The sequence below is a fragment of the Nerophis ophidion genome, linkage group LG07, assembly GCF_033978795.1.
Source record: "Nerophis ophidion isolate RoL-2023_Sa linkage group LG07, RoL_Noph_v1.0, whole genome shotgun sequence".
In the NCBI taxonomy this organism is placed as follows: domain Eukaryota; kingdom Metazoa; phylum Chordata; class Actinopteri; order Syngnathiformes; family Syngnathidae; genus Nerophis; species Nerophis ophidion.
In genome coordinates, this window is record NC_084617.1 from 8,026,502 (window position 1) to 8,048,105 (window position 21,604).

The 21,604-nt window shown below is 39.9% G+C and overlaps 1 long non-coding RNA gene across 1 annotated transcript; it reads left to right on the forward strand.

Moving 5' to 3' along the window:
- The first annotated feature begins 2,594 nt into the window (after positions 1–2,594).
- LOC133555639 (uncharacterized) lies at positions 2,595–5,961 on the forward strand. Its single transcript, XR_009807343.1, has 3 exons — positions 2,595–2,889; positions 2,968–3,050; positions 5,806–5,961. It is a non-coding gene; the product is annotated as an uncharacterized LOC133555639 (long non-coding RNA).
- The last annotated feature ends 15,643 nt before the right edge of the window (positions 5,962–21,604 follow it).

Below are 21,604 nucleotides of genomic sequence, written 5' to 3' on the forward strand. Positions count from 1 at the left end.
AAGAGTGATAATGAAGGTGTGAGACCTCTGGGGGCTGACTGGGCGCTCGCTACAATGGCTGCTCTCGCCGCCGACTGACTGAAATACGGGGAGCAATTAGAGGAGGCAGCGCGTGGACTGGCCACCAGAGATTAGTTAACACCTCAGGAGCCGCGCTTCAGGACAGGCACATGCTTGTTTTTCCTCCCGCTTTCATTTTTTTTCCCCCTTTCAACATATCACAGGCGGCCCTGATGGCCACCTTTTTAGTGCTTTTTGAAGCCTTTCAAGAGTTTTTGCGCCGTTTTCAGATCACTTCGGCGCGGTTTGGACTTTTCAAACGACAGGCCGGGCGAAATGTAAAAAAAAAAAACAACAACAACAAAGGAAATCACACAAATGTGCCCTCTAGTGCGGGGGTCAGCAACCTTTTTGAAAGCAAGAGCTACTTCTTGGGTACTGATTAATGCAAAGGGCTACCAGTTTGATACAGACTTAAATAAATTGCCAGAAATAGCCAATTTGCTCAATTTACTTTTTTACTTTTATGATTTCATAATTATACATATAGGTTATATTCAAATGTATATATGACCACTTTATATGGAATTTAAATAGATTGTGTATAAATAATATATATATATATATATATATATATTACGTTTTCCGTTCGGGCTCCAGTACTCTGGAATGCCCTCCCGGTAACAGTTCGAGATGCTACCTCAGTAGAAGCATTTAAGTCTCACCTTAAAACTCATCTGTATACTCTAGCCTTTAAATAGACCTCCTTTTTAGACCAGTTGATCTGCCGCTTCTTTTCTTTCTCCTATGTCCCCCCCTCCCTTGTGGAGGGGGTCCGGTCCGATGACCATGGATGAAGTACTGGCTGTCCAGAGTCGAGACCCAGGATGGACCGCTCGCCTGTATCGGTTGGGGACATCTCTACGCTGCTGATCCGCCTCCGCTTGAGATGGTCTCCTGTGGACGGGACTCTCGCTGCTGTCTTGGATCCGCTTGAACTGAACTCTCGCGGCTGTGTTGGAGCCACTATGGATTGAACTTTCACAGTATCATGTTAGACCCGCTCGACATCCATTGCTTTCGGTCCCCTAGAGGGGGGGGGGGGGGTTGCCCACATCTGAGGTCCTCTCCAAGGTTTCTCATAGTCAGCATTGTCACTGGCGTCCCACTGGATGTGAATTCTCCCTGCCCACTGGGTGTGAGTTTTCCTTGCCCTTTTGTGGGTTCTTCCGAGGATGTTGTAGTCGTAATGATTTGTGCAGTCCTTTGAGACATTTGTGATTTGGGGCTATATAAAGAAACATTGATTGATTGATTGATATATATGTATATATATATAAGTGTACAAATGTATATGTTTGATTTAAATGTTAAACTGTGTATATGAGACGTGTGCTACATATATGTTTCTTATATATTGTTTTAAAAAAAAAAGTAATGTAAGTGAAGCATGTTTTAGATTTTATATATTTTGAACCTTGTTTTTGTTGTGATGGAGTAGGTTTATATAAGCGTTGCTTCAACCTTTCGGCTCAATCATTGCTCAAATGAGTGTTTTTTTTTCTTTTTTTGTTGTTGTTCTTTGTTTTATGTGAAGATTGCCGAAATAAAATCCATTGATTAATAAATAAATATATATATATATATGTATGTATATATATATATATATATATATATGTATATATATATATATATATACATATATATATATATATATATATATATAACAAATGGGTATTTCTGTCTGTCATTCCGTCGTACAGGTTTTTTGTAGAGAATAAATTATGAAAAAAAACACTTAATTGAACGGTTTAAAAGAGGAGAAAACAGGGAAAAATATGAAAATTAAATTTTGAGACATAGTTTATCTTCAATTTCGACTCTTTAAAATTCAAAATTCAACCGAAAAAAATGAAGAGAAAAACTAGCTAATTTGAATCTTTTTGAAACAAAAAAGCGAATTTATGGAACATCATTAGTCATTTTTCCTGATTAAGATTAATTTTAGAATTTTGATGACGTGTTTTAAATAGGTTAAAATCCAATCTGCACTTTGTTAGAATATATAACAAATTGGACCAAGTTATATTTCTAACAAAGACAAATAATTATTTCTTCTAGATTTTACAGAACAAAAAAAAAAATAAAAAAATCAACGCTTGATAATTTGTCCCGCGGCCCGGCGAGGTGTGGGGGGTGAGATCTTTTTTTTCTTTGGCATGAAAAAGGGAGGTATTTTGGGTTGGGGCACTAATTGTAAGTGTATATTGTGTTTTTTATGTTGATTTAATTTAAAAAACTAAAACTTAAAATAATAATAATAATAATAATAAATATTCTGCACCCCGGTACCAATCGAGCCGCGGCCCGGTGGTTGGGGACCACTGGTCTATATTATAGACTATTTATATTTGTTTATATATTAGGGCTTGGAATGTTAACGCAAGTGATTAATAAAACAAAATAATATCGCGTTATCATAAAATAATTATGATTAATCTCAGTGTTTGTTTTGATTTGCACCGGAAGTGCGCATTATGTTCAGGCAGTGATGACGTCACACACCAGCGATAGTTCCAGCGATGGGCTCTTCGCCGCACTTTCGCTTCAAAACAACCCTCGACGGAACCTTAGATAATATTGATGTAATTGGTTAGTATTGCAGCGACAAACTTTGTTATCAAGTTTAAAATAGCTACTTAAAACGAAACATGAACGTGAGGATACCGCCGCTAGCTAAACAGTGTATTCATGTTCCCGGGGTTGGCGCGCCCCTTTTAAAAGAGTAAGGTAAATCGTGACGTCACACGCCAGTTTTGACTCGGCAGTTTCGCCACGGTCGCCAACACGCACTCAACAAGCATCTTGTCAGCACATTAGTTATCTCAAGTAAGTGTATTAAAATTCAAATAAAAGTGTTAATCGTTGCAGCAAGTGCAATATTTATGTGAGCGTATTTGTTTCCAGTGTAGGTGGTCGATGTCCGGCACATGTGGTCATTCAATGAGGATATCACACTTCCTGTTAGCGGCCTTGTCAGGAGAAGAGAGGTATGTGGATTAAATTATACGTGGAGTGGCATTTTAGTCCACTTTCATGAGCTATGAGTGTGTATGTGGTGATTTTATTTACACAACATAGCAATAATAATAATCTCACTCAGAGGAGCACAGTGGAATTATTACCAACAACATTAAAGGCCTACTGAAATCAATCAATCAATCAATCAATGTTTACTTATATAGCCCTAAATCACAAGTGTCTCAAAGGGCTGCACAAACCACTACGACATCCTCGGTAGGCCCACATAAGGGCAAGGAAAACTCACACCCAGTGGGACATCGGTGACAATAATGACCCAGTGGGACGTCGGTGACAATGATGACTATGAGAACCTTGGAGAGGAGGAAAGCAATGGATGTCGAGCGGGTCTAACATGATACTGTGAAAGTTCAACATGATACTGTGAAAGTTCAATCCATAATGGATCCAACACAGTCGCGAGAGTCCAGTCCAAAGCGGATCCAACACAGCAGCGAGAGTCCCGTTCACAGCGGAGCCAGCAGGAAACCATCCCAAGCGGAGGCGGATCAGCAGCGCAGAGATGTCCCCAGCCGATACACAGGCAAGCAGTACATGGCCACCGGATCGGACCGGACCCCCTCCACAAAGGAGAGTGGGACATAGAAGAAAAAGAAAAGAAACGGCAGATCAACTGGTCTAAAAAGGGAGTTTCTTATTTAAACGGGGATAGCAGGTCCATTATATGTGTCATACTTGATCATTTTGCGATATTGCCATATTTTTGCTGAAAGGATTTAGTAGAGAACATCGATGATAAAGTTCGCAACTTTTGGTGCTGATAAAAAAGCCTTGCCTGTACCGGAAGTAGCAGACTGATTATATATATATTAGGGGTGGGCAAATTAATGCGTTAATTACTCATCAATCTATTAACGCCGACAATTATTGTATCGCACATTTGCGTATGTTGTTTACATGCTTTTATTTTGTTAACGCCTTTTCTTAACAAGATGGCATCTCCCGGATGTACTTCGGCGTCGATGGGCTCTTGGTAAAGATGGAACATTTGGCAAAAATACCGGACAATTCTGCAAATTTCATGGCTGGCTTACAGCGTGGTCACTCCGGGATCCCTTACGACTGCCAGACAATTCTGAATGTGGATAGATCGGGCCGTTTTGGACTGAATGACGCGTGCTTGCTAGACCGGTTACTTAGCATGGGAATACTTTGCCGTCTACATCCAGCGGCCTGTGAAGCAGCGGAGTATATGTGTTGTCTGTCTATTTATCAATAATGCAGACGAGGAGTGTTGGCTGAGTTCTTAACTATTACTTTCAGAGCGTGCATATCACAACATACAAGATGCCGTCATGGCGACACAACCTATACCGGGCTACCGTGTCACTCCTGTTGCATGCTGGTTAGGGTAGTTCTTTTTTTCCCTGCCTCATAACATCACAATATAGTACCATGTATATGCCTTCAGTTTATCAAAGCACCAAGAAAACAATCGGAAAATTCCCATCATATCAATTCCTAGATATGGTCATAATTATTTTAAGTGCACTACGCAGAATAAACACAACATTATTAATATTGCTACTACGGATAATTTGATCAAAAATTCCCTGAAAGAGCCCACTACCTATAATATAGGTTTTTTTAAACATAAGATCCCTGATAAAAAAAAAAATGTTTCTGCTCTTACCTCAGAAATTGCCTGTTCAGATGTTATGATTGTGGCTCAGAGATTTGTATGTAGATTATATTTATTTTCCATAACAAACAGGATAACTTAAATACCCTGGCAGTGGCAATAAGCTTAAATGTTTGAATTTACATTTTTTGAGTTGATTTTCATAAAATATGCTATTTAACTGCTACTGTTTAACAAGGACTGATTTAAATTGTGTTTGCGCAACAAATGTTTTGGCGCTTTTGTTCATGCGGGAGAATATTCCAATAAAGGTGCACTACACACTACTTTTGAATTCATTATTGAGCTTTGCGTATACAATGCAGTTAATACAATCGGAGAAATTGTGCGATTAACTTCGATTAAAATTTTTAATCGTTGCCCAGCCCTAATATATATATATAAACTTTTTTTCTTTTCTTTTTTTAACATTGGCAATAAGAGCAAAATAAGGAAAAACAAACAGCCTGCATGGCAGCTTTGTGTCAACATTGCAACTTTTCCCCTTTAGATTTCACCTCATTCTACTTTTTTTAGTGTTTTTATTTCTATTTTTGCAATAGCATTTCCAGAATGTGTGGCGGGCCACTAAACAATTAGCTGCGGGCCGCAAATGGCCCCCGGGCCGCTCTTTGGACACCCCTGGATTATGGGGTACTTGAATTAAAAAAAAAATGTTAACAGGGGGTACATCACTGAAAAAAGGTTGAGAACCACTGTTTTAGATTAAATTTACATTTGTAGAGAAATGGCGGCATTAACCATTTTTTTTTTTTACTTCTCGTGGTAAAATTGTGTAAAGCCGCATTCTCTCAACGACTCCCTCTCTGCAACGCCACGGCATTCTCTACGAGTTGGACCCTAAGTCCAAAGAACCAATCAAGAGGACATTGTTAATCGAGGCCACACATAAGCTGTTAAGCCACTATATGCAGAATGTTATTTAATTGGAGTCATAAAAAGCCAATTAACCCGCCTCGCCCCCCCCTTTCTCCTTTTTTCTGTCCCCTCACAGTGTGTCGCTTCTTCTCTGTCAAAACACTACACTTCATCCCTTTTTTTTTTTTTGCATTTCCTTCTAGAAATAGCACATTCGGAATATTTGGGGAGGAGCACAAAAGAGAGAAGTGATGAGCTCTCGGCGACGGCGGTAAGGATTGAGCCAATATATCTGGAGGAAAACAGCAACAGTGTGTGGCAATATTGGATCTGTCAGACTGGGGCCATTTAAATTTCAATGCCAGTAAAGTGGAATGATGGTGGAGGGGGGGGGGGGGGCGGGGGTGCAGACACTGTTAAATATGATGCTTGAATGAAAATCTAAACCCTCCAATACCTCTAAGCAATGTAACTCAATGAGATGAATTAACTGTAAATGCCTCATTCTCTGTCTGAGTGTCTTCCAATTTAAAATCTCATTATTCCTATAAGATCCTGAACAAGGTGACTCTTAGGATAGATGGAATAAGTGAAGATAATCTTACCGGACAGTTTTATGCAAATAGGGGAATGTATTGAATCAACTATGAGGAGAATGGGGAATCAAATAAGCTAATAAAGTGGAGTTAGGATGAAAAAAAAAAAAAACCTCGCCATGAATAATGTTTCCCGCCTATCTCGGCGCCGTGTGAACTTCCAAAATGCATTAATCCAAAAGCTTCTTCTAATGTGCATTCTCTTTCGGGCTTTAACTGTCTTTTCAATGACACTCCGCGTCATTTTATAATGACCTTTTTTTTTTTTTTTTTTTTCGGGAAATGAAGCCGAGTGCAGGTGATAATGGCGCCCGTTAGCGTCGCCAACGGAACGCGGCGTCGGACCGTTCAGACGAGGATTGATGGCGAGCCGTGGCTTTTCCCTCTGTATTCATCCATAATTTATTATGTAAATAATAAAACATTCATTACGCGGGGAATATTAATATTTTTTACGTGCCGCTTATGAACGTTAGCGCTGCTTTAATTTGTTGTTGGACGTAGCGACGAGCAGCGATGATTAATGTGACAATTGAACTACTCAACTGCAGAAGATGACAGTGTGTCAAAACCCGCTATACCGTCATGGATTAGCAATGTGGGGCCGGGGCGGGGCGCTGTGTGAGGAACGGGGGACATTTTCCACTGGTGGAGTGTTAATGAGGTAAATTCAGCTCTGTGACATTTGATCCCAAAGAAGTGTTGTAAATAGGGCTGTTCGATATGGACTTTTATTAATATCTCGATATTTTTAAGCTATATCGCGATACACGATATATATCTCGATATTTTGCCTTAGCCTTGAATGAACACTTGATGCCGTACTTGCCAACCCTCCCTGATTTTCCGGGAGATTCCCGAAATTCAGCGCCTCTCTCGAAAACCTCCAGGAAGAAATTTTCTCCCAAAAATTTCCCGAAATTCAGCTGGAGCTGGAGGCCAGTTCGAAGCTTGAAAAGGATTGCAAGCAAATCTGACGGCATTTAAAGTCATTTTTAAAAATGACTGCTAGTCCTCCTTCTTTTCGACTGGAGGACCACAGAGAATTAAAGTAGGGAACACTCCGGAGGCAGAAGTTCATTAAGAGGGGCGGACCCACCGGCTCTCAGCCATGTTTCCGTCACGCAGAGGAATTCAAGTCCGCAAGAAGTGAAGATATCCTTCAGGATAAACGTTTTGTTCGTCAAAGATCTTGCGTTTACAAGACCGAACCTGGCGGGGGACAGCACGTCCAAGGGCGCAGCTAATCCAGGTGGGGCCCGACACACAGCCCGCAGGTGGCGGGGGAGAGGAGCCACGAGGCGGGAAAGGAAACAAAACAAAAACGAACAGAGCTGACAGCGAGAGACGGCAGGGCAAAGCACATACTGGCGCCATCTTCTGGAAACTCGGAAGTGACGTTGCTCAAATAGTGAAAGGTAAGTGTTGATTTTTTTTTAGTAACCAGCAAGCGCAGTACAGTTAGTAGAACTGTGTTTTCATTTCTGTGTATTTGATAGGTGCCGTATAAAATATTCAACTATTTATTTTATGTATATATAATAAAATAAATATGTATAGCTAGAATTCACTGAAAGTTAAGTATTTCATACATATATGTGTGTATATATATATATATATATATATATATAATTGTATTAATTACAGCCAATACAAAAATATTGGCTGTAAGGGACGGCGTGGGAGAGTAGCCGTGCGCAACCCGAGGGTCCCTGGTTCAAATCCCACCTAGTACCAACCTCGTCACGTCCGTTGTGTCCTGAGCAAGACACCTCACCCTTGCTCCTGATGGGTGCTGGTTGGTGCCTTGCATGGCAGCTCCCTCCATCAGTGTGTGAATGGGTAAATGTGGAAGTAGTGTCAAAGCGCTTTGAGTACCTTGAAGGTAGAAAAGCGCTATACAAGTACAACCCATTTATTTATTATTTATAAATATACTCTCCTCTTAACTATGCCCCCCGCCCCAACCACGCCCCCAAACCACACCTCCCCCCCACCCCCCACCTCCCGAAATTGGAGGTCTCAAGGTTGGCAAGTATGCTTGATGCATATAATCACAGCAGTATGATGAGTCTGTCTACATTAAAACATTCTTCTTCATACTGCATTAAAGGCCTACTGAAATGAGATTTTATTATTCAAACGGGGATAGCAGGTCCATTCTGTGTGTCATACTTGATCATTTTGCGATATTGCCATATTTTTGCTGAAAGGATTTAGTAGAGAACATCGACGATAAATTTCGCAACTTTTGGTCGCTAATAAAAAAGCCTTGCCTGTACCGGAAGTAGAAGACGATGTGTGCGTGACGTCACGGGTTGTGGAGCTCCTCACATCTGAACATTGTCTACAATCATGGCCACAAGCAGCGAGAGCGATTCGAACCGAGAAAGCGACAATTCCCCCATTAATTTGAGCGAGGATGAAAGATTCGTGGATGAGGAAAGTGAGAGTGAAGGACTAGAAAAAAAAAGACGAGGGCAGTGGGAGCGATTCAGATATTAGACACATTTACTAGGATAATTCTGGAAAATCCCTTATCCGCTTATTGTTTTGCTAGTGTTTTAGTGAGATTATATGGTCATACCTGTACAACCTGAAGGTCAGCCCCGCACCGTTCTTCAGCACCAGTCGACGGGTGGTGGCGATGCCCATCTCTGCCCTTCGCAAGGGACCCTCTTCGAAACACGATCTTTCCAAATGATCGCTGCATAATATACTGTACTTTGTGTGTGTGGTCCAATCCAACCGTGTTCGCTTGACCGCTCTGTTCCATAGTAAAGCTTGACTGTCATCTTTCGGGAATGTAAACAATGAAACACCGGCTGTGTTTGTGTTGGTAAAGCCGGCCGCAAAACACCGCTTCCCACCTACAGCTTTCTTCTTTGATGTCTCTATTATGCATTGAACAAATTGCAATAGATTCAGCAACACGGATGTCCAGAATACTGTGGAATTTCGCGATGAAAACAGACCAGCAAATAGCTGGGAACGATGCTGGAACAAAATGCCCTCGACAATCCGTGATGTCACGCGCACGCGTCAACATACCGAGATGTTTCAACAGGATACTTCGGCGCGAAATTTAAAATTGCAATTTAGTAAACTAAAAAGGCCGTATTGGCATGTGTTGCAATGTTAATATTTCATCATTGATATATAAACTATCAGACAGTAGTAGTGGCTTTCAGTAGGCCTTTAATATATGCTCATTTTAAACTTTCATGCAGAGTCAATTGACCAAAAGTGTATTTACTAAAAAGTTATTAAGCAGTGCCACAAACATTCATGTCATTTCAAAACAGAAAGTGCAAGATTGTCAGAGACATTTTAAAACAAGCTATGAGTGCACTTTTGTGCATGATGTCACTAAGATGACATATCCAAACAACACTAAATTAAAGTGCACTTTTTGTACAGAACGCCACTACAATAGTTTAAAACAGGGGTCTCAAACTCAATTTACCTGGGGGGCCACATGGATGCAGAGTCTGGGTGAGGCTCGGCAGCAAGAAAATATTTCTTAAAAAAAAATGTTGCATACTCCTCAGCATGTCTAGTTGTGTAATCACTTACCTTTCTCTTCACTTTGGGGTTGTGGAATATATTCGTAGCCGACGCACGGAGAATAATTTTATTTCCGCGATGTGTGTCGTTCCACTTTTCCTCCCCAAAAGCAACACGGCGGTCGGCGGATAATAGCGAGCGCAAAAAAGTGACGGCTCCCGGAGTGCTATCCGGCGTCATATAGAAATATATATGCTGATTATCGGTCCTGCTAGACACCGAACTCTATTTAATAATACAACTTTAACATTTGACAACCAAATAATAAAACAAGGTGACTCTGTTAAAAATCTGGGTATTATCTTGGACCCAACTCTCTCCTTTGAGTCACACATTAAAAGCGTTACTAAAACGGCCTTCTTTCATCTCCGTAATATCGCTAAAATTCGCTCCATTTTGTCCACTAAAGACGCCGAGATCATTATCCATGCGTTTGTTACGTCTCGTCTCGATTACTGTAACGTATTATTTTCGGGTCTCCCCATGTCTAGCATTAAAAGATTACAGTTGGTACAAAATGCGGCTGCTAGACTTTTGACAAGAACAAGAAAGTTTGATCACATTACGCCTGTACTGGCTCACCTGCACTGGCTTCCTGTGCACTTAAGATGTGACTTTAAGGTTTTACTACTTACGTATAAAATACTACACGGTCTAGCTCCATCTTATCTTGCCGATTGTATTGTACCATATGTCCCGGCAAGAAATCTGCGTTCAAAGGACTCGGGCTTATTAGTGATTCCCAAAGCCCAAAAAAAGTCTGCGGGCTATAGAGCATTTTCCGTTCGGGCTCCAGTACTCTGGAATACCCTCCCGGTAACAGTTCGAGATGCCACCTCAGTAGAAGCATTTAAGTCTCACCTTAAAACTCATTTGTATACTCTAGCCTTTAAATAGACTCCCTTTTTAGACCAGTTGATCTGCCGTTTCTTTTCTTTTTCTTCTATGTCCCACTCTCCCGTGTGGAGGGGGTCCGGTCCGATCCGGTGGCCATGTACTGCTCGCCTGTGTATCGGCTGGGGAAATCTCTGCGCTGCTGGTCCGCCTCCGCTTGGGATGGTTTCCTGCTGGCTCCGCTGTGAACGGGACTCTCGCTGCTGTGTCTTGGATCCTCTTTGGACTGGACTCTCGCGACTGTGTTGTATCCATTGTGGATTGAACTTTCACAGTATCATGTTAGACCCGCTCGACATCCATTGCTTTCCTCCTCTCTAAGGTTCTCATAGTCATCATTGTCACCGACGTCCCACTGGGTCATTATTGTCACCAATGTCCCACTGGGTGTGAGTTTTCCTTGCCCTTATGTGGGCCTACCGGGGATGTCGTGGTGGTCTGTGCAGCCCTTTGGGACGCTGGTGATTTAGGGCTATATAAGTAAACATTGATTGATTGATTGATTGATATAGTGTTCATTGTGTGAGGAAATGCAAATTAAACAATAAATAAAACAAATAACTGTTTGAATTGGTCCAGGTTATCGGGGACTGTTATTACTGACGAACAGGTGTCGCGGTGTTATCTAATTAGTTACTATGGTCATCTACGTCACAGCAGCTCAGACGAGGCACCAAGCAGTGTGGGCGGGAAGCGTTTCCACAGACATGGAAGAAGCTTTTCACAACAAAGTTCTCAATTATAGTGATATGTCAGATATATCAGATTATAAGTGGGTTTATTTTGTACCCTTAGTGTTCATATTTCACTGTTTGTTGCGTTTCTCTTGATTGTAAAATATGTCGATCGAAAGGGGGTTTGACATTCATATTTTGTCAGTATTCAGTGTTTTATCGTTCATAGAAAAATTTTAAATTCCATTACATTTTTTAAGATGATCTGTCATAAAGATTTTTTTTTGTTTTTATTGTAGCGTCATGGAAGAGTTAGTGCTGCAAGGGGTTCTGAGTATTTTGTTGTGTTTATGTTGTGTTACGGTGCGAATGTGTTTGTCATTCTAGTTTGGTGTGGGTTCACAGTGTGGCGCATATTTGTAACTGTATTAAAGTTGTTTATACGGCCACCCTCAGTGTGACCTGTATGGCTGTTGACCAAGTATACATTGCATTCACTTGTGTGTGTGTGAAAAGCCGTAGATGTTATGTGATTGGGCCGGCATGCAAAGGCAGTACCTTCCATCCATCCATGTTCTACCGCTTATTCCCTTTTGGGGTCACGGGGGGCGCTGGCGCCTATCTCAGCTTCAATCGGGCGGAAGGCGGGTTACACCCTGGACAAGTTAAGGTTTATTGGCGCTCTGTATTTCTCCCTACAACCATGTGTACCACTCCATATAGCGGCGTTTTTAAAAGTCATAATTTTTACTTTTTGAAACCGATAACGATGTTTCCCGATAAAACATTTTAAAGCATTTATCGGCCGATAATATCAGCAGTCCGATATTATGGGACGCGTCTAGTTATGACGATGCTGCCCGATTGCCGAAGAGAAATGATATGTATGATCTTTGACCTCAGGCTAACTCCCACCACCTATTATTCAAGGGCAGGGGTCACCAACACAGTGCCCGCGGGCACCAGGTCGCCCGTAAGGACCAGATGAGTCGCCCGCTGACCTGTTCTAAAAATAGCTCAAATAGCAGCACTTACCAGTGAGCTGCCTCCTATTTTTTTTAATTTTATTTATTTACTTGCAAGCTGGTTTCGCTTTGATCGACATTTTTAATTTCAAGAGAGACAAAACTCATATAGAATTTGAAAATCCAAGAAAATATTTTATAGACTTGGTCTTCACTTGTTTAAATAAATTCATTTATTTTTTTTACTTTGTTTCTTATAACTTTCAGAAAGACAATTTTAGGGAAAAAATACAACCTTAAAAATGATTTTAGGATTATTAAACACATAACTTTTTAACTTTTAAATTCCTTCTTCTTCTTTCCTGACAATTTAAATCAATGTTCAACTAAATTTATTTTTTTATTGTAAAGAATAATAAATAAATGTTAATTTAATTCTTCATTTTAGCTTCTGTTTTTTCGACAAAGAATGTTTGTGAAATATTTCTTCAAACTTATTATGATTAAAAATCTAAAAAATTATTCTGGCAAATCTAAAAAATCTTTAGAATCAAATTTAGATCTTATTTCAAAGTCTTTCGAATTTCTTTTAAAATTTTTGTTCTGGAAAATCTAGAACAAATAATGATTTGTCTTTGTTAGAAATATAGCTTGGTCCAATTTGTTATATATTCTAACAAAAATGCAGATTGGATTTTAACCTATTTAAAACTTGTCATCAAAATTCCAAAATTAATCTTAATCAGGAATGATTACTAATGATGTTCCATAAATTATTTTTTTAATTTAAAAAAAAAAAATTCGAATTAGCTAGTTTTTCTCTTCTTTTTTTCGGTTGAATTTTGAATTTTAAAGAGTCGAAATTAAAGATAAACTGTTTTTCAAAATTTTCATTTTTTTTCCTGTTTTCTACTCTTTTAACCCGTTCAATTAAGTGTTTTTTCATCATTTATTCTCTACAAAAAACCTCCCGTAAAAGGAAAAAAAAAGGAAATACCAATTTTTTTTATATATATATATATACATATTTATTTATTAAAGGTACATTGAGCAAATTGGCTATTTCTGGCAATTTATTTAAGCGTGTATCAAACTGGTAGCCCTTCGCATTAATTAGTACCCGAGAAGTAGCTCTTGCTTTCAAAAAGGTTGGTGACCCCCAGCTGTGTCCTTGCATCAACACCGAAAAATTGTCAGATTGGTTCGGATAAAATAAAATGGTGCTGACATCAACTTGATCGTTGATGTGGACTAAAAAAATTGTGTTTTTGCCTCAACATGAACTGAGGGATTGGCATTTTGAAGTGAGATATGTTGACTTGTTTATAGAAAGCATGCACGTATTATTCAAAATTATATTTCTGACTAAAATGGATGGAGTGACTTTCGTAGCTGAAGCGCTCCAAAAAGTACCCACCTCCCCTCCGAGTGGATTTACAGCGAAGATTTACAGCCAAGACAGCTGCGTGTCAGCCACTGCGAGGCTGCACGGACCCGCCCATCACTCCACATTAGAACTCCTTTGAACATAAGCATATTTCCTCTGTGAGGTGGCGGCGTGTCGCGCCGGATGTGCGCTCGTGGAAATGATCCACAACAGCGAGCGGCGAGATAAGGCTGCGAGCAGAGAGAAGCCGCGATTTAGAAAGAAGGTCACAAAATAAAATAAAAAATGGAGCTCAAACTAATTTCCTCGTTTGCTGATGACATCGTCTCCAAGTGCGGTACACGTCTGTGAACACGGTACATCGTTCCAGAAACCTACAGGTCTTCCTTTTTTTTTTTTGTTGATTATAATAAAACTCAGCCGAGCGCGAATAATTCCTCTCGCCGGAAGCGATGTGACAAAGTGGCGGAATGTGTACGCTAACGAGGAAAAAAAACGTCTGAGCAAGTCGGGCCTAGAATTGCGCGCTACAGGATATTTATTATTCTACCTCTCGTTCTGTCCGGAGATCCACTTCCACACCGCAAAAAGTCAGTGTTCAAAAACAAGCCTTTTGGCTGCTGCCTCCGCTACCCAAACCCGCATAAGCGGTAGAAGATGCATGGATAGTAGCTACTATTATTATATGGTATTGTCTGTACAATTTTGAGGACAAAAAATAACTAATTCCATTTCACATTGTCATTGTCTACTGTTAGTCCTAAGTGTCCCAATACTTTTGCATAGTTTTAGTCCTAAGTGTCCCAATACTTTTGCCTAGTGTTAGTCCTAAGTGTCCCAATACTTTTGCCTAGTGTTAGTCCTAAGTGTCCCAATTCTTTTGTCCAGTGGTAGTTTTAAGTGTCCCAATACTTTTGCCTAGTGTTAGTCCTAAGTGTCCCAATACTTTTGCCTAGTGTTAGTCCTAAGTGTCCCAATACTTTTGCCTAGTGTTAGTCCTAAGTGTCCCAATACTTTTGTCCAGTGGTAGTTTTAAGTGTCCCAATACTTTTGCCTAGTGTTAGTCCTAAGTGTCCCGATACTTTTTGCCTAGTGTTAGTCCTAAGTGTCCCAATTCTTTTGTCCAGTGGTAGTTTTAAGTGTCCCAATACTTTTGCCTAGTGTTAGTCCTAAGTGTCCCGATACTTTTGCCTAGTGTTAGTCCTAAGTGTCCCGATACTTTTGCCTAGTGTTAGTCCTAAGTGTCCCGATACTTTTGCCTAGTGTTAGTCCTAAGTGTCCCGATACTTTTGCCTAGTGTTAGTCCTAAGTGTCCCGATACTTTTGCCTAGTGTTAGTCCTAAGTGTCCCGATACTTTTGCCTAATGTTAGTCCTAAGTGTCCCGATACTTTTGCCTAGTGTTAGTCCTAAGTGTCCCGATACTTTTGCCTAGTGTTAGTCCTAAGTGTCCCGATACTTTTGCCTAGTGTTAGTCCTAAGTGTCCCAATACTTTTGCCTAGTGGTAGTCCTAAGTGTCCCAATACTTCTGCCTAGTGGTAGTCCTAAGTGTCCCAATACTTCTGCCTAGTGTTAGTCCTAAGTGTCCCAATACTTCTGCCTAGTGGTAGTCCTAAGTGTCCCAATACTTTTGCCTAGTGGTAGTCCTAAGTGTCCCAATACTTTTGCCTAGTAGTAGTCCTAAGTGTCCCAATACTTTTGCCTAGTGTTAGTCCTAAGTGTCCCAATACTTTTGCCTAGTGTTAGTCCTAAGTGTCCCAATACTTTTGTCCAAGGGTAGTTCTAAGTGTCCCAATACTTTTGTCTAGTGTACCTACCTTCTCTGCGTTGTGTGGGCACGCTAGTGCTTCCTGCTTTTAAGCAGCCATCTTGAGACAACAGCAGCATCAGCGCAGTGGTTCTTTGAAGGGTCATAAAATCAAAACCGGAGCAGTAATCAAAACTCTTTCCATAACTTTTAATCAGAAGGGTTCAAACTTTCTCCTGCGCGAGTTTGAAGCCGAAACGACAAACGCGCTCAGAGGAGATAATGTTTGAAGAAAGGTGACGGGTTTTTACAGAACTTTAGTTTTGAAGGGGTAATTTTTAACTTCCTGTTAATTTATGCTGCAGGATGTAAATTATTAAAATGTAGGTCTAAGTGAGACCTACATAGAAGTTTTTGTTTCATGTCTCTGACATTCCTACTGGAAGTTACAAGCAGTTTTGTCGGTGTTTTCTTCCTATGAGCAGTTTTTTCTGTTTTACTCAAAAATTGCGTTAGAGCGCAATTTTGAGTTTTGGGGTTTGGTTTTTTTACTAAATTGCAATTTTTGCCAGTCCTGATGTGTGTGCCAAGTTTGGTGAGTTTTGAAGCATTTTAAAGGGGTCAAATTACAGCACAAAGAGGCAGAAATAGCATTTTTTAGGCAAATTTTGCCTTGAAGGGGTTTTTGCTAAATTTTTGTAGATTTTTCCCCTAGAAGGCACAATTATGAAATCTAGGTCTAAGTCAGCCCTACATAGAGGTTTTCGTTTCATTTCCCTACGACATTCCTAACGGAAGTTACGACGAATGTGTTTTTTTTTTTCCTAGGTGGCGCTAGAGAGCAATTTAGATTTTTGGGGTTTGGTTGTTTAATAAGTTGGGAAAGTTTGCTAGACCGATGTGTGTGTCAAATTTGGTGAGTTTTGAAGCATGTTAAGGGGGTCAAATTAGGGTACGACGGTGCGGAATAATAATAAAGAAAGAATAAAACGCACAAAATTCAATAGGTCCTTTAGCCATTGCCAAAGGACTCCTTTGGAGTCCTTTGGCAATGGGCCATGCGGGCCCTAATTAAAGCTGCAAGCAGCAATGGACAGGCCCGACTTTTGCTGGTGTTTCCTGCCTTTACCCATTCAACATATTCTTACCTTCACATTACCTACCTTCCCTGCATCCTGGGGTCACACTGGTGCTTCTTTCTTTCACCCATACACGCTGGTGCTTCCTGCCATCACTCAGACAACATATCTTTACCTGCACATTACCTACCTTCTCTGTATCCTGGTGTCAAACTGGTGCCTCCTTCTTTCACCCAGTCAACATATCTTTACCCACACACTACCTACCTTCTCTGCATTGTGTGGTCACGCTGGTGATTCCTGCTTTTAATCGGTCATCTTGAGACGGCAGCAGCGCAGCAGCATCAGCGCAGCAGTTCTTTGAAGGCTCGTAAAATCAAAACCGGAGCCGTTAGAAAAATTCTTTGCGCAACTTTTAATCAGAAGGGTTCAATCTCTTTCCTTTGCGAGTTTGAAGCAGACACAACAAACGCGCTCAGAGGAGATAATGTTTGAAAAAAGGTGACAGGTTTTTACAAAAGTTTTGTTTTGAAGGGGTAATTGCCAACTTCCTGTTGATTTTTGCTGAAGAATATCAATTAATGAAATGTAGGTCTATGTGAGACCTACATAGACGATTTTGTTTCATGTCTCTACGACATTCCTATCGGAAGTTACAAACAGTTTTGTCTGTGTTTTGGGGACGGCGTGGCGCGGTTGGGAGAGTGGCCGTGCCAGCAACCTGAGGGTTCCTTGTTCAATCCCCACCTTCTACCAACCTCGTCATGCCTTGCTCCTGATGGTTCGTGGTTAGGGCCTTGCATGGCAGCTCCCGCCATCAGTGTGTGAATGTGTGTGTGTGAATGGGTGAATGTGGAAATAGTGTCAAAGCGCTTTGAGTACCTTTAAGGTAGAAAAGTGCTATACAAGTATAACCCATTTACCATTTTCTTCCAAAGAGCAGTTTAGTCAGTGTTTTTTTCCTAGGGGGCGCTAGAGCGCAATTTTGCATTTTTTAAAAATTTTTATTAGATCGCAATTTTCACCCTGTGTGTGTCCAGTTTGGTGAGTTTTGAAGCATTTTAAGAGGGTCAAATTACAGCTCAGAGGTAAAAATTACATTTTTTTTTAGGAAACTTTTGTTTTGAAAGGTTTTTTGCCAACTTCCTGTTGATTTTTGCTGAAGGATGTAAGTGTATGAAATGTAGGTCTAAGCCAGACCTACATAGATTTTTTTGTTTCATGTCTCTATGACATTCCTAACGGAAGTGACAAGCAGTTTTGTCTGTGTTTTTTCCTAGGGGGCGCTAGAGCGCAATTTTGAGTTTTGGGTTTTGGTTTTTATGTTTTGTGATCAGATCGCAATTTTCGCCTGTCCTGATATTTGTGTAAAATTTGGTGAGTTTTGAAACATGTTAAGGGGGTCAAATTACAGCTCAAAGAGGCGGTGGTATAATAATAAAACTTTAGAAATATAATAGGGTCCTCTGTCACTAAAAATACAAAATGGAGGGGTGTTTTATGTGAACTAAGAAAAATTATCTGCCAATAGAACAAGAAAATTCGGCTTGTCAAGACTTTCCAAAACAAGTAAAACTTGCTAACCTCAATGAACCCAAAAATACCTTAAAATAAGTATATTCTCACTAATAACAAGTGCACTTTTCTTGGTAGGTGAAAAAATGTTGACCTTTTTGCTCAATATGTTGAAAAATATTCTTAAATTAAGTAAATGCTAGCGCCATTATCTTGACATAATCATATGCACCCGGCGTTACATTTTTTCCATCGATAACATGAGATCATCGCACCAAGCGTGTGCTCTTTCAGTCAATAGGTGCGCAAGGAATATATATATATATATATATGTGTGTGTGTATGTATGTATATGTATATATATATATATATGTATGGTTGTATGTATATATATATGTATGGTTGTATGTATATATATATGTATGTATGTATATATATATGTGTATATGCATGTATGTATGTATATGTATGTATGTATATATGTATATATGTATATATATATATGTATATGTGTATATATATATATGTATGTGTATATATATGTATGTATGTATATATATATATATATGTATGTATATATATATATGTATATATATATATATATATATATATATATATATATATATATATATATATATATATATATATATATATATATATATATATATATATATATATATATATATATATATATATATATAATGTTTACAGCCCGGCCCCCGACCAAATTTTTTGTATTGTAATTTTGAAGAATTTATCTGAATGTGCACTATTTCTGTTCAAAATAGTTTGAAATGTTAAATGTTTAAATATTAACTGTCAGTTTGTTGTACTGTGCCAACTGTACTACTATATGAGTACATAAAGGGAATAATTGGTAGAAAATGGATGGATGGATGTGCTATTGTTTAATTGAAAATAAAACACCAAAGTCCATTTGGCTGTCATCTGTTTTGATTATGAGACACAATTGTGTCAGTCATGATTTTTTTTATTTCATGCTTGAAATAAGAAATTCTTACTTTGAAAAAGCAGTTTTATACTTGTGAGTGTCGATGACACAGTTTTGCAACAGTTGATATTCTCGCTTCAAGCATGTTTTACTCAATATAGGTCATCAAATCTCGGTTAAAAACTGTAATATCTTACTGAGATCATTTAGGAGCAAAACCCTTAAAAGGGGAACATTATCACAATTTCAAAAGGGTTAAAAACAATAAAAATCAGTTCCCAGTGGCTTGTTTTATTTTTTGAAGTTTTTTTCAAAATTTTACACCTCTCGGAATATCCCTAAAAAAGCTTTAAGGTTCTTGATTTTCGCTATTTGCGATGCGTCTGTCCATTTCCCTGTGACGTCGTACAGGGCTGCCAATACAAACAACATGGCGGTTACCACAGCAAGACATAGCGACATTAGCTCGGATTCAGACTCGGATTACAGCTCAACGGATTACCCATGTATTGAAACAGATGGTCGGAGTATGGAGGCAGATAGCAAAAACGAAATTGAAGAAGAAATTGAAGCTATTGAGCGAATAGCTATTGACGCTATTCGGCCATAGCATGGGTGTAGCTAATGAAGTGGCCCATAGCATGGCTGCCTTATTAGCATCGCCGGTAAAATGTGCGGACCAAACGATCAGGACTTTCGCATCATGTGACACTGGAGCAACTTAAATACGTCGATTGGTAAGTGTTTGTTTCGCATTAAATGTGGGTATCTAGTTTCAAATGTACATACAGCTAGCGTAAATAGCATGTTAGCATCGATTAGCGTAGCATGTTAGCATTGATTAGCTGGCAGTCATGCCGTGACCAAATATGTCTGATTAGCACATAAGTCAACATCAACAAAACTCACCTTTGTAATTTCGTTGACTTAAACGTTGCAAATACATCTGCAGGTTATCCATACATCTCTGTGCCATGTCTGTCTTAGCATCGCCGGCAGACACTCTGGTAAATTCAATGGGGTCTGGCGGCAGATTTCTTGCCAGTGGTGCAACTTGAATCCCTCCCTGTTAGTGTTGTTACACCCTCCAACAACACACCGACGAGGCATGATGTCTCCAAGGTTCCAAAAAATAGTCGAAAAAACGGAAAATAACAGAGCTGAGACCCGGTGTTTGTAACGTGAAAAGGAATATGGCGGGTGTGTTACCTCGGTGACGTCACGTTCTGACGTCATCGCTAAAAGGCCGATAAACAGAAAGGCGTTTAATTTGCCAAAATTCACCCATTTAGAGTTCGGAAATCGGTTAAAAAAATACACGGTCTTTTTTTCTGCAACATCAAGGTATATATTGACGCTTGCATAGGTTTGGTGATAATGTTCCCCTTTAAAACAAGTAAAACACTCTTACATAAAATATGCTTAGTGAGAATAATTATCTTATCAGACAGAAAATAAGCAAATATCATCCTTATTTGAGAGATTTCATCTTACTTAAATTTCAGTTTTCGCAGTGCAGGCTGGTCTATGATTGGTTATTAAAGACTCCTGTCAATAAAAAGCGTGGTGAATGCTAATTTTGAAGCCCTCCCACCAGTAAATGGCCGTGAAACCGCTGCAAATTAACCTCCAAATGTCATGGGAGATGTCCGTGCCATTTCTGTTACTGCAAGGAAAAACACTTGGTGACGCACGAATGCGATAGATTAATTTTAGTACAAGTGATTTCTTTGTAATGATAGACAATTTTAACGATTTGCTGGCAGGTGTGCACTGTAATAACAGAAATCTTAGTAAGATTAAATATCTCAAATAAGGGTGATATTTACTTATTTTCTTTCTTACTAAGCAGATTTTATGTTGGCGTTCTACATATTTTAAGTGTTTTGGTCCTAAATGATCTCAGAGGACGTCGAGTGGGTCTAGCATAATATTGTGAACGTCCAGTCCATAGTGGATATAACAAAATAGTGATAGTCCAGTCCATAGTGGGGCCAGCAGGAGACCATCCTAAGCGGAGAGATGTCCCCAGCCAATGCACAGGCGAGCGGTCCACCCCAGGTCCCGACTCTGGACAGCCAGCACTTCATCCATGGCCACCAAACCTGTGTCCCCTTCCAACTCCTCCACAAGGGAGAGGGGGGCAGAGCAGAAAAGAATAGAAACGGCAGATCAACTGGTCTAAAAAGGGGATCTATTTAAATGCTTCTACTGAAGTAGCATTTCTAACTCTTACCGGGAGGCCATTCCATAGTACTGGAGCCCGAATAGAAAACGCTCTATAGCCCACAGACTTTTCTTTGGGCTCTGGGAATTACTAATAAGCCGGAGTTCATTGAACGCCGATTTCTTGCTGGGACATATGGTACAATACAATCAGCAAGATAGTCCTCACAGAGTATGGGGTTTCGGACCGCCTGATTGCGGTGGTCCGCTCCTTGTATGATCCATTTCCGGTGAGGGTTGGACTTTACCAGGGCTGTCCTTTGTCACCCATCCAGTTTACTACTTTTATGAACAGAATTTCTAGGTGCAGTCAGGGTGATGAAGGGATCCGGTTTGGTGGCTGCAGGATTAGGTCTCTGCTTTTTGCAGATGATGTGGTCCTGCTTTTTTCATCAGGCCAG